The sequence below is a fragment of the Schistocerca piceifrons genome, chromosome 5 (assembly GCF_021461385.2).
Source record: "Schistocerca piceifrons isolate TAMUIC-IGC-003096 chromosome 5, iqSchPice1.1, whole genome shotgun sequence".
Taxonomy (NCBI): Eukaryota; Metazoa; Arthropoda; class Insecta; order Orthoptera; family Acrididae; genus Schistocerca; species Schistocerca piceifrons.
This window is the reverse complement of record NC_060142.1, coordinates 288,828,186-288,839,653: the sequence shown is the minus strand read 5'-3', so window position 1 is coordinate 288,839,653 and position 11,468 is coordinate 288,828,186. Positions and strand designations below refer to the sequence as shown.

General features: G+C 45.0%; 1 pseudogene; it reads right to left on the bottom strand.

Annotated features, from left to right (window-relative positions):
- Positions 1-11,105: 11,105 nt before the first annotated feature.
- On the bottom strand, positions 11,106-11,223 carry LOC124799779 (annotated as a pseudogene).
- Positions 11,224-11,468: the final 245 nt, after the last annotated feature.

The window sequence follows — 11,468 nt, the reverse complement described above, 5'->3', positions numbered from 1 at the left end:
CAGAAAAATGAACCCATGCTTCGTCCCCGGTCACAATTTTTTCTAGAAACTCCTCTCCCTCCAAACGGAAGCACTGCAAGAGATAGGAAGCAATTTTTTTTTATTCTGGCCGCACAAACGTTTGATTATCACTGCTGTTGAATGATCATCATCACACATAATTTACTGAGAGTGCTAATGTGACACAAATCATCTGTAGTCACCCGGTGGTCACCATGAATGATGCATCGACTAGTTGAATATTGTGTGAAGCTACCGGCCTGCCACTCCGCGTTTCGTCACCTAACGGCGTTCGCCCTTCAGCTTCGTTACACCAACGAATCCATCGCCTGACACTGCTGATATCAAAATGTAAACTTTCACGGCCGGAAATATCATGTCCATTATAATTATCTGGGCTGTTATGCCGTGGTCGGTTGATGAATTCTGAGGTGATTCCCAACGTTTCGTCTCCGACAGTAGCGAACCAGTGAGTGTGTTGGACCTTCCATCAAGCTACGGACCCCCTTGAAGATGTCTCTCGCAGTCGGAGACGAAACGTTGGGAATCACCTCAGAATTCATCAACCGACCACGGCATAACAGCCCGGATAATTATAATGGACACTGCTGGTATCCCCTACTGCATTACCGTACACATTTTTTCAGTCTTTCACGGACGTGACTGTATGTTCCCCCTTCTACGTTAAATAATTCTGTTACAGAATGCTATCTAATGCGAACATCTGTGTTGTGTCTTTTGTAAGCGAATGCGGTATTGGCACCTGTTCATGCAGAAAGTTACTGCTGCAGTGGACTGAAGCAGAAGATTTGCAGAATAGCGCTGTTTTCAAAATTTTCGCTTGACGAACGAAATAGAAGGCATTACTTTTCCATTGACCATAATGTATGCTCTCGTTCATTAAGCGCCGCGTAGTTTGTCTGGTGCGGTCTTCGCGTCAGTCTTCAGTGGCATGCGCAGAATAGCAGCCACAACTCCATCAGGCAGCATCCTATAACGTAGGTGGTGCCTTGACGGTTCTGGGCTTTGAACTGGTTCCGCCGAGAAGGGGCCTCCCACATGGTGCAATTGCCAGATGCTCCAGCCAACCTTCAAGAGCCGTGGGTTCAGTGAGGGACGTCTGCATGCCCTGCCGGCCGCATTGAGCCGCAGAGTACACCAGCCCAGCATTAATTTGCTGTGCTTGTAGCAGATACCCTTCTTGCGTTAGTAAGGCCGTTACCACCGCCAGTAGCTCTGAAAGCCTTATACTTAACCTAGACCTTAATAATAAAATGGGAAGGTACTGTCAATCAGAACTCAATGAGAAGTTGTGATCTAAATTACAATAGATTTATTCATCCTTAACATCGCAAGACAGCAAAAATAACTAAAGAAACGTCACACAAATATTTTTATTTGTCAAACGCTTTCACTAACATGAGGTCTATAGTGGACAAAGTGATCAGCTGGGGATCGATACGCGACACTAATCGGAACATTAATCGCTTTATCTGACTTCATACACGTGAATCCGGGTTATGGCACAAAAACTACGCCACCATCAAGCATCTATATTCTACCATTCCAAAAAGAAAAATATGGTTCGAAAGAACAGGGTGCTGAGAAACATGTATTGGAGCCTTACGCCGTAGCAGCGAATACTTTACCCTCCTACTGGACAGGGCGGCACACCACGGTGCGTTCGGCGACTGAAGTCATGGACGGCCGCAATCTGTTATTGATGGTGCGCGCCCAAAAAATGCAAGTATGCGGTCTCGCGTTCGGTTAATTCAGAACGCAGGTACTTTCCTACTAGCCTCTGATACCCCAGCGGATTCCAGTGTGCAAGTGGACCCATTTGCTGTCTGCCAAACCAGTCTGACTCCGTGCCACGACTATGCATGAGAGAATATGTCAAATGTTTAGTTGGCCGACTCAAAACAAATAAGTACACCTACACATCACTCGTTGTGTGCGTGATGTTAGAAGCAGTACCTCTGACTTTTCAGAAGGTGACTGGCACAGGCTCTAAGTGGCACACTAGCAAAGGACACAAGTCTCACCGTACAGGTAGAGACCTGCAGTTCTTTACCAGCGAAGCGCCAGTACAAGAGTGATCTCTCTCTTTCTGTCAGCTTCCTCCTCAGCTCGGTAGCAAAGCACATTTACATCTCAGACATCCCCCACTTTAGCACAAGCCAATCACGAGCTGGAGCGCTGCATTCGAAGCTGAGAGTGTGCCCTTTGCTCTGCATACACCGTTTTGACCAATCAGAGACTTTAAAGTTCATTGGGAGGAAAGGAAAGAGAGATTCAGCTTCGCAGCCTCTTTCCCACGTTTAAACCATATCTTTTGCTAACAACATGACCGGGATGGAATCACAACCTTCCACAAAAAGCTTGTTATCTCTCCTGTTTCTTCCATTTCAAAGATTCCAAAGAACGGCCATAAACTCGCTAAAAGCCTCGTGCTTTCACTAATATGTTTTGTAACAGAGTCTGGACGCCTGGTCGCCAGTGACCTGTCACATGGAAATTCACAGAACGCACACAGATGTCCCGTCGGCTTCCTGCCTAACAAGGCCCCATCGTCTGCTTTATTGCCGGTCTACAATGCGCTGGTCATTGCAGCAGTGACTTCTCGGCGCTAGTCATTCTACCTGGACGCAGATGCCGGCCGACTGGTGCCAACCACTGTGTGTGCACCATGAGACCAGAGAGCTCGGACATCCGGAAATGTTTCCACCCAGGTTCCACAGAAGAAACGCGCTTCCCTCGGCTCACCGTCTCCGTGCGCTTTTACTGCAGTCGTTTAAATCGGCACCCTATTACTTTGAATGCAGGTAAAGCTTACCATTACTCCTTCCCTAGAGCACACAAGCAAGAGCATGAACTACTGCCCACCATTTCATCATGATGTATGAAGTCAAATCGAAATAAAGATCAATTCCCTAAGAATATGAAGCAATGTAACACCGAATCAGAAGTGAGAGTGCCCTGCAGTCTCTCAACTCTACACTGTCAGCATCCCGCTGTCTCAGTGGACTTGCTCGCTGCCGCTAGCCATGGTGAGCACGTGAGCATCAGCTGTGGCTGTAGTGTATCAGAAACGCCCGAAATTAAATTCAGTTTTAATAGGAGAAACTGGGGTGGGAAGATTCGCGAGGTGTACCCAAAAGGAAGGGCCGGAGTCCGCGCATGTTTGCTACAGCGTTCAACAGGTCTAGAGAGAGAGAAAAAAAATATTAAGACCAGTATCAAACAAACACTATTTAAACAGCGTCCAGGATTTTAATTAATTACCATCAAATTGATATCAGGGTACAGAGCTTCAACAAACAGCCAATACTGACTGAACAGGCCAGCAAACGATAATAAAGGGAACCAGTCTCCAATAAACAGTTTTCCTGAATTAAAATTTCTGATATACCAGCGACAGACAATGGTATTTTAAGTGGACGGGCAAGATAGCATCTTTCAATAAACATCTTTACCCAGTTACCTTATTCAACAATGAGGTACAGTTCTTCAGAAAATCAGTAACCACTTAATGCACTGAACAAGTTTAGCAAAATTTCTCATATGCAGGTGACATTAATTATAAAAACACCTGTTATTACACTGAAAACAGACTTTTACATTGAAGTGCCAAAGAAAGTGGTACAGGCATGTGTATTCAAAACAGACATATGTAAAAAGGCAGAACACGGTGCAGCAGTCGACAGCGCCTATATAAGACTAATGTCTAGCGCAGTTGTTAGATTGCTTACTGCTGCTACAACAGCTAGGTTATCAAGATTTAAGTGAGTTTGAACGTAGTGTTATAGTCACATCTCCGAAGTAGCGATGGAGTGGGGATTTTCCCATACGACCATTTAACGAGTGTACCATGAATATCAGGAATCCAGTAAAACATCAGATCTCCGACATCCTGCCGCCGGAAAAGATACTGCAAGAACAGAGCCAACGGCGAATGAAGAGAACGTGAAACAAGTGCAACTCTTCCGCTAATTGCTGTAGATTTCAGTGCTGGCCCATCAACAAGTGTCAGCGTGCGAACCATTCAACGGAACATCACCGAATCGGCTTTCGGAGTCGAAGGCCCACTCGTGTACCCTTGATGACTGCACGACACAAATCTTTACACCTCGCCTAGGCCTGTCAACTCCGACACTGACTGTTGATGACAGGAAATATGTTGCGGTCGGACAAGTCTCGGTTCAAATTGTATCGAGCGGATGGGCGTATACGGGTATGGAGACAAACTCACGAATCCATGGACCCTGCATGTCAGCAGGGGACTATTCAAGCTTGCGGAGGTCCTGTAATGGTGTGGGGCGTGTGCAGTTGGGAGTGATATGGGACCCCTGATACCTCTAGATACGACAGGTGACACATACGTAAGCATCCTGTCTGATCACCTGCATCCATTCATGTCCATTGTGCATTCCGACGGACTTGGGCAAATCCAGCAGAATGCGGCACTCACACGTCCAGAGCTCCTACAGAGTGGCTCCAGGAACACTCTGCTGAGTTTAGACAATTTCTCTGGCCACTAAACTCCCCGGACATGAACATTATTGAGCGTATCTGGGATGCCCTGCAACGTGCTGTTAAGAAGAGATCTCCACCCCTTCGTACTCTTACGGATTTATGGACAAACGTGCAGGATTCAGATGTCAGTTCCCTCCAGCTCTACTTCAGACATTAATCGAGTCATGCCACGTCGTGTTGCGGCACTTCTGGCTTCTCGGGAGGCCCCTAACGATATTACGCAGTTGTACCAGTTTCTCTGGCTCTTCAGTGTGTAAGCAGCAGAGAATGATTTTCAAAGGGAGACAAGTAAGTCAGCAGCTTTCAATAAACAGCTTTACCAAATTGTCTTATTAAGCAACAAGGTATAGTTCTTTTGGGAATCAGTAACCACTTAATGCATTGAGAAATCTTAGCGAAATTCCTCATATACAGCTGCCATTAAGTATAAAACACCTTTTCATACGTTGAAACCAATTACAAGTTTTCATAAGCAATAAACAACTATTTTTAAAATAGGAGGGGGGGCAGGCAGGCAAGACAGCAACCTTCAATAAACAGTTGTAACAAATAACTTTATTAAGCAGCAACATGTAGGATTTCTAGACCAGATCAGTGCCCACTAAGTGGACAATTAAAGACCGTTAACTCCACTAAATTAATTTAGGATAGTATCTCAAACATAGCTTCCATTAGTTACAAACTACCTTTCATATACTGAAACGAAGTACAGCTTTTCATAAGTAACAAACAATTATTTTTAAAAGGGGGGTGGGGAGGAGGAGGAGGGACAGACAATAAACAAGTATACCAAACAAACTTATTGCAGTGGGATTGACCATGCGTTAAGGTAGTACAAAACCCACCAGACGGTGAAAGAGGAGGAGAAGAGGTGAGAGGCAAAGGCAGTTCACTTAGGTTGGGCAGCACGGGCCCGTTCTTCCGCTCCTTAAGACATCAAAAGACTGGGCCCCCTCCGCTTGCGTTGAACCGGTGAAAAACAACTTCATGTAGCCGTCGGCTCCAAATTACGCCAACAGAAGACACTTGGCGGGACAGACAATGACCGCTTGTGAACCAGATGCTCCATCGTCATCAGGCTTGACCGCTGGGCTCTGCACCATCAAATGCCTCAAGCAGAGCACTCTCTAAACAAACTCCACTTCCTCTCCGACCTCACTGATCACGAAGCCTTCCCACACTGCTATATTATGATTAACGAGGGCGCCATTAGCGAGGTCCAAAGCTAAGAGGCAAAGACAATCCTAGATGGAGAAAATCGAATGAGGATCGAGCCGACACCGCTCAGTTTTATTGAGAATGTGTTCTTAAATCAAAGCTCGCCCGCTATTGGAAGATTCCATCCTCACAGCCTTCCACATCCGCCGGTCTGGGGGTAGAAGCGGTCATCCTGCAACAGTGGTGTAGGCATAGCGGTCAACACAAACACTTCTTACTATTTGTTCAAGTTACATACATGGTATGTCGTTGGAAGTCCTGACTGCAGGCTCTTTCGAATGCCAGACGAAAAAGTTCCATTAAAAACACTGGAAGTCAGTGAGATAACTCGTCAGCTATAAATTTTAAAAAACTGCTTGTCTACATCAAAAAGTTATCCAATGTAGCTTACAGTAGAACCGCACATCCATTTACAGGATTCTCTTGATTAAAGTGCCAGTTTCAAAACGCTGCAGAAAGAGAATCACTGCTCAGAATGACGTCCGATTTGAACAGCATATAACTGAGCAAGGAGAAACGGCATGGAAAAACAATTAACGAAAATTTCACCGGTAGGTGTTGATGTAAGCGTCAGAATGTGCGCACCAACAGACGCGCGGCATACGGCTGTTCCTCAGTATGCGTCCAAGACACCCAACATGACTCCCTGTATGATGAATCGGGAGCTCCAGGTAAAGCTCTTTTACAAGAACGGTGACTGTGCACCAGCAGCCCTGCAGAAGCTCCGAACACTCAGCGGTTTGAAAAAAAAAGCGTTGGTCTGATGCCTGCTAAAGGTCTGCAGAAAATTATTACAAAATTCGAAAAGACAGGTTTTTTGGAAGGGCAACGGGCAGAGGGAGAAAATCAGTTGATCCGACGTCCGTCGAAGATGTGGCCACAGCATTGCAAGAGAGGTCGAGCAGTCGTGTGCAAATATGCAGTCTACGGGGTATTACCCGAAAGTCGGCATGCTTGCGAGTGCGGTGCATAAAATCCTACGAAACATCCTGCACAGCTACCCACACAAAATCACACTTGTTGACGAGATTCTTCCTGCTGACCAGCCAGCTAGATAAACGTTCGCTCTGGAAATTCTTGCTCACATGGAACTGGACAATGAGAGGCCGTGGAGCAGTCTGTGGACAGACGAAGCCCGTTTCTGAGGACATGTCAGTATGCAGAATTGCAGATTATGGCCACCGGAAAATCCGCTCGCGCATCAACCGGTACCACTTCGTTCTGCAAAGATGACTGTGTGGTTTAGGTTGACGGCAACGTTTATCGTAGGGTCGCATTTTTTTCGAGGAGATCAACCCTGCAGGTCCTGTTACCTGCACCATCACTGGTGAACGCTACGAGTCTTTTGCGCACTAACGTCATTCCAACCCTTCAACGGCGTGGCTGTGTGGATGGGATCACTTTTATGCAAAATATCTCTCCTCCGCCCATTGCACAGCCAGTAAAGCGGCTGCTACAGAGGTATTTCGGAAATGCTAGAATTATCAACTAAAATTGGTTCCATTCCGTGCTGGGCGCCTGGCACAGCCGACGGTTATGAATTTCTTGTAATAAGACATTCTTGGTTTCAAGGAGGTAAAACGATTTGCAACCAAGACTGTCTTATTTCACGAGACAATTATCAACGGTCATTTACCTACAACCTGGACGTCCATATCACCATGCGACTTCTGGCTGAGGGGTGCTCTAATTGAAGGCAAGCATTCTAGACATGGCTCCCGATATACTCCGATCTGTTGTGGAATATGCACTTACCCGATTTCAGCTTGTTTCATAAAACGATGGACAGCATATTGAACATGTCCTGCATCAGTCACACGACAATTAGAAACCGATACCACTTAGCGTCACCTATATCAGACTCCCGCGTCTGCTTCACTTATCTGAAACTGCTATTAACCAATTCTTCCATCTGATGCAGTACGACGCCGTTGTTGCGTTGGTAACTTTACCGAAAGCGTGCAGCCACAAGTATTAAACATTCGCACTAGGTTATGCTGTTACGAGACAATAGATAATTTATGTTGGGGCGAGGATTCGAAACGCGACTATCTGCATCTTAACAGAAGTTTAGATATGACCATAATTCTTTATTAACATTTACTATACTTTACGCGCATCGGCGTTACGCCATTGTTTCAAAGGATCTAAGACATGTTGATGCAAGTTATGTCGTCGGAGTTACTTTCATGAAACATTGCGTTTCCAATAATGCTTCATGGAATTAACTTCGACGAGATCCCTTGTATCAGTATGTTATAGATCCTTTGAAAACGGCGTAACGCCGAAACGCTAAAGGGTTACTAAAAGTTAGTAAAGTATTGTGGTCAAGACTGGGGCGTAAAGCATTTATGCGGTGTATTTCCAGACTATTTGCTTCTTGCGAGGAACCGGCGTATCGTTAGGTTATCCACACTTCTTCTGGCCCGATCCAAATCCCACTGTCACTCGGTCTTGTATAAGGAAGCAGTCTAGCATTTGCCTTAAGTTACTTTAGGAAAAACACAGAAAACTAATTGTGGATGTTGGGATGGTGATTTCAACAATGGTCCTTCTGAATAAGGGACACTTCATCACCGCGCTTCGTGACCGCATTCCAGTCTTTCCATCGAGGATGAATCCTTGGTGGTAGTGGGAATCGAAATCGATATTTTCAAGAGGTAGTCATATACAGCATTCTCATTCGAAGAATTACTTATGGGTGTCTTTGAAGAACAACTTAATGTAATTTCAATGACAAAATGTAATGAAGCCACTCTATCGGTAAGTATTTCTCGATATTCAAAAGACATTTTTCTCTCTTGAAAACATTATTATAGGATAAAATGTTGGTGGCTATGCGTTTTACGAAATTATTGTATAATTTGATGCAGAAAAGTGAAGACATATAATACTTTAAAACTTCGGGTTCTTATAATCACCTGGTATACTTCCGAGAGGCACACACAAATTTACCTCTATTTAACAAACGGTAGGGACATTTGTCAAAACGAGTAACTTGTAAATCTGCGTTTCTCGCCCACGTCGTTCTTTAAAAGGCTACTGTTGTCATTTGCTTGTTTATAGATATCGTCAGAAATAATTTCGTTCACACAAGACATTGGGAAATGCTTTTAGCCCCTGTAAATATTTCGAGCGTTTCATGTAGGCAGCACCTGGATGACAACTCGCAGAGATATCTGCTACGAAAATACGATATCAGTCATAACTCTTCACTCCGGCCTACGTGAAATGTGTCATGTGATTGCCTGGACCCGTTATATCCCGCGTGGCCGATTCGACCACCTCCATCGCTTTCGTGTCAGACCATCTCTCCTGTGCGGCGGCGCAAATAGGAAAACCTGTCACATTTTCTTCAGCTGCACATACAGGAAGGACACTTTAGCAACATTACTGATGAGCATCAAACGTCTGAAAAATCACTTACCGCGCTCAGCCCCTTTGCAGATAGTATCGAAACGCAATTTAATATGTAGAACATTATACAGGGTGGTCCACTGATAGTGACCGGGCCAAATATCTCACGAAATAAGCATCAAACTAAAAAACTACAAAGAACGAAACTCGTTTAGCTTGAAGGGGTAAACCAGATGGCGCTATGGCTGGCCCGCTAGATGGCGCTGCCTTAGGTCAAACGGATATCAACTGCGTTTTTTTAAAAATAGGAACCCCCATTTTTATTACATATTCGTGTAGTACATAAAGAAATATTAAGGTTTTAGTTGGACCACTTTTTTCGTTTTGTGATAGATGGCGCTGTAACAGTCACAAACGTGTAAGTACGTAGTATCACGTAACATTCCACCAGTGCGGACGGTATTTGCTTCGTGATACATTACCCGTGTTAAAATGGACCGTTTACCAACAGCGATAACGTAAACTGGCATAATATGCACAATTGCGCAACAGAAAATCCACGATGGCTGCTACAAGTGGAACATCAGCGACCTTGGCGGGTCAATGTACGGTGCGGCATTATAGGAGGAAGGATAATTGGCCCTCATTTTGTCGAAGGCAATCCAAATGATGCAATGTATGCTGATTTCCTACGTAATGTTCTACCGATGTTACTACAAGATGTTTCACTGCATGACAGAATGGCGATGTACTTCCAACAAGATGGATGTCCGGCACATAGCTCGCGTGCGGTTGAAGCGGTATTGAATAGCGTATTTCAAGACAGGTGGATTGGTCGTCGAAGCATCATACCATGGCCCGCACGTTCACTGGATCTGATGTCCCCGGATTTCTTTCTGTGGGGAAAGTTGAAGGATATTTGCTATCGTGATCCACCGACAACGTCTGACAACATGCGTCAGCGCATTGTCAATGCATGTGGAAACATTAGGGAAGGCGAACTACTCGCTGTTGAGAGGAATGTCGTTACACGTATTGCCAAATGCATTGAGGTTGACGGACATCATTTTGAGCATTTATTGCATTAATGTGGTATTTACAGGTAATCACGCTGTAACAGCATGCGTTCTCAGAAATGATAAGTTCACAGAGGTACATGTATCACATTGAAACAACCGAAATAAAATGTTCAAACGTACCTACGTTCTGTATTTTAATTTAAAAAACCTACCTGTTACCCACTGTTCGTCTAAAATTGTGAGCCATATGTTTGTGACTATTATAGCGCTATCTATCACAAAGCGAAAAAAGTATATATATATGAGCCCTCTTTCTCTCGGTTGTTCATTAATCCTACCATGTTTCTGCTTGCCCTACAACTGTTTCGTGTAGTCAGCCCAGTTGGTTACTCTTGGGTATCTTACTGTTTCCAGTGCTTTGTTGCCAGTAGTGTGCTTCAACAATAATGGATCTCTGTCAGTTTATGAACAACACGTTTACATTTATTTACGTTGAGGGTCAACTGCAAATGCCTGCACCAATTGATCCTCTGTGCAGGTCGCCGTTACAGTCTTCCAGCGTTGCAAGTTTCCTACATTTAAAAACATCCTCCTCTAACAGCACCACACAGTTTCCCACGTTATCCACTAGATCATTTATATAGAAGGTGAGCCAAAAGTCCTTTAACATTAGAAAATGCATTAACTCACGGAATATTGAAGGTAGAGAGCTAAAACTAGACAGAAATGCCTGAATTGACATGCGGTTTTATTGAAACCAAACCAATCTCTGCCCCCAACAGGACATGAAGGCCAAACGGTACCGACCGGCCGCCGTGTCATCCTCAGCCCATAGGCGTCACTGGATGCGGATATGGAGGGGCATGTGGTCAGCACACTGCTCTCCCGGCCGTATGTCAGTTACGAGACCGGAGCCGCTACTTCTCAATCAAGTAGCTCCTCAGTTTGCCCCACAAGGGCTGAGTGCGCCCTGCTTGCCAACAGCGCTCGGCAAACTAGATGGTCACCCATCCAAGTGCTATCCCAGCCCGACAGCGCTTAACTTCGGTGATCTGACGGGGACCGGTGTTACCACTGCAGCAAGCCCGTTGGCTCTTGAAACCAAAAACGAGTGCAAAACCTGGCCAGTAGGTGGCGCTGGACTGAAACTCATCAGCGACGCTGCATGGGAATCGTCTATAAAATGACTTGTAGTGAGAGAGGTAGTCAGATGCACCAGTAATCGCGGCATGTTGACTTTACCAGAAAAGGCACTGTTAGTGAAGTTTTAATATGAGAATGGAGAACGCGCGATTGTAGCTTTACGATCGTATCGGCATAAGAAGGGTATTCAAACAG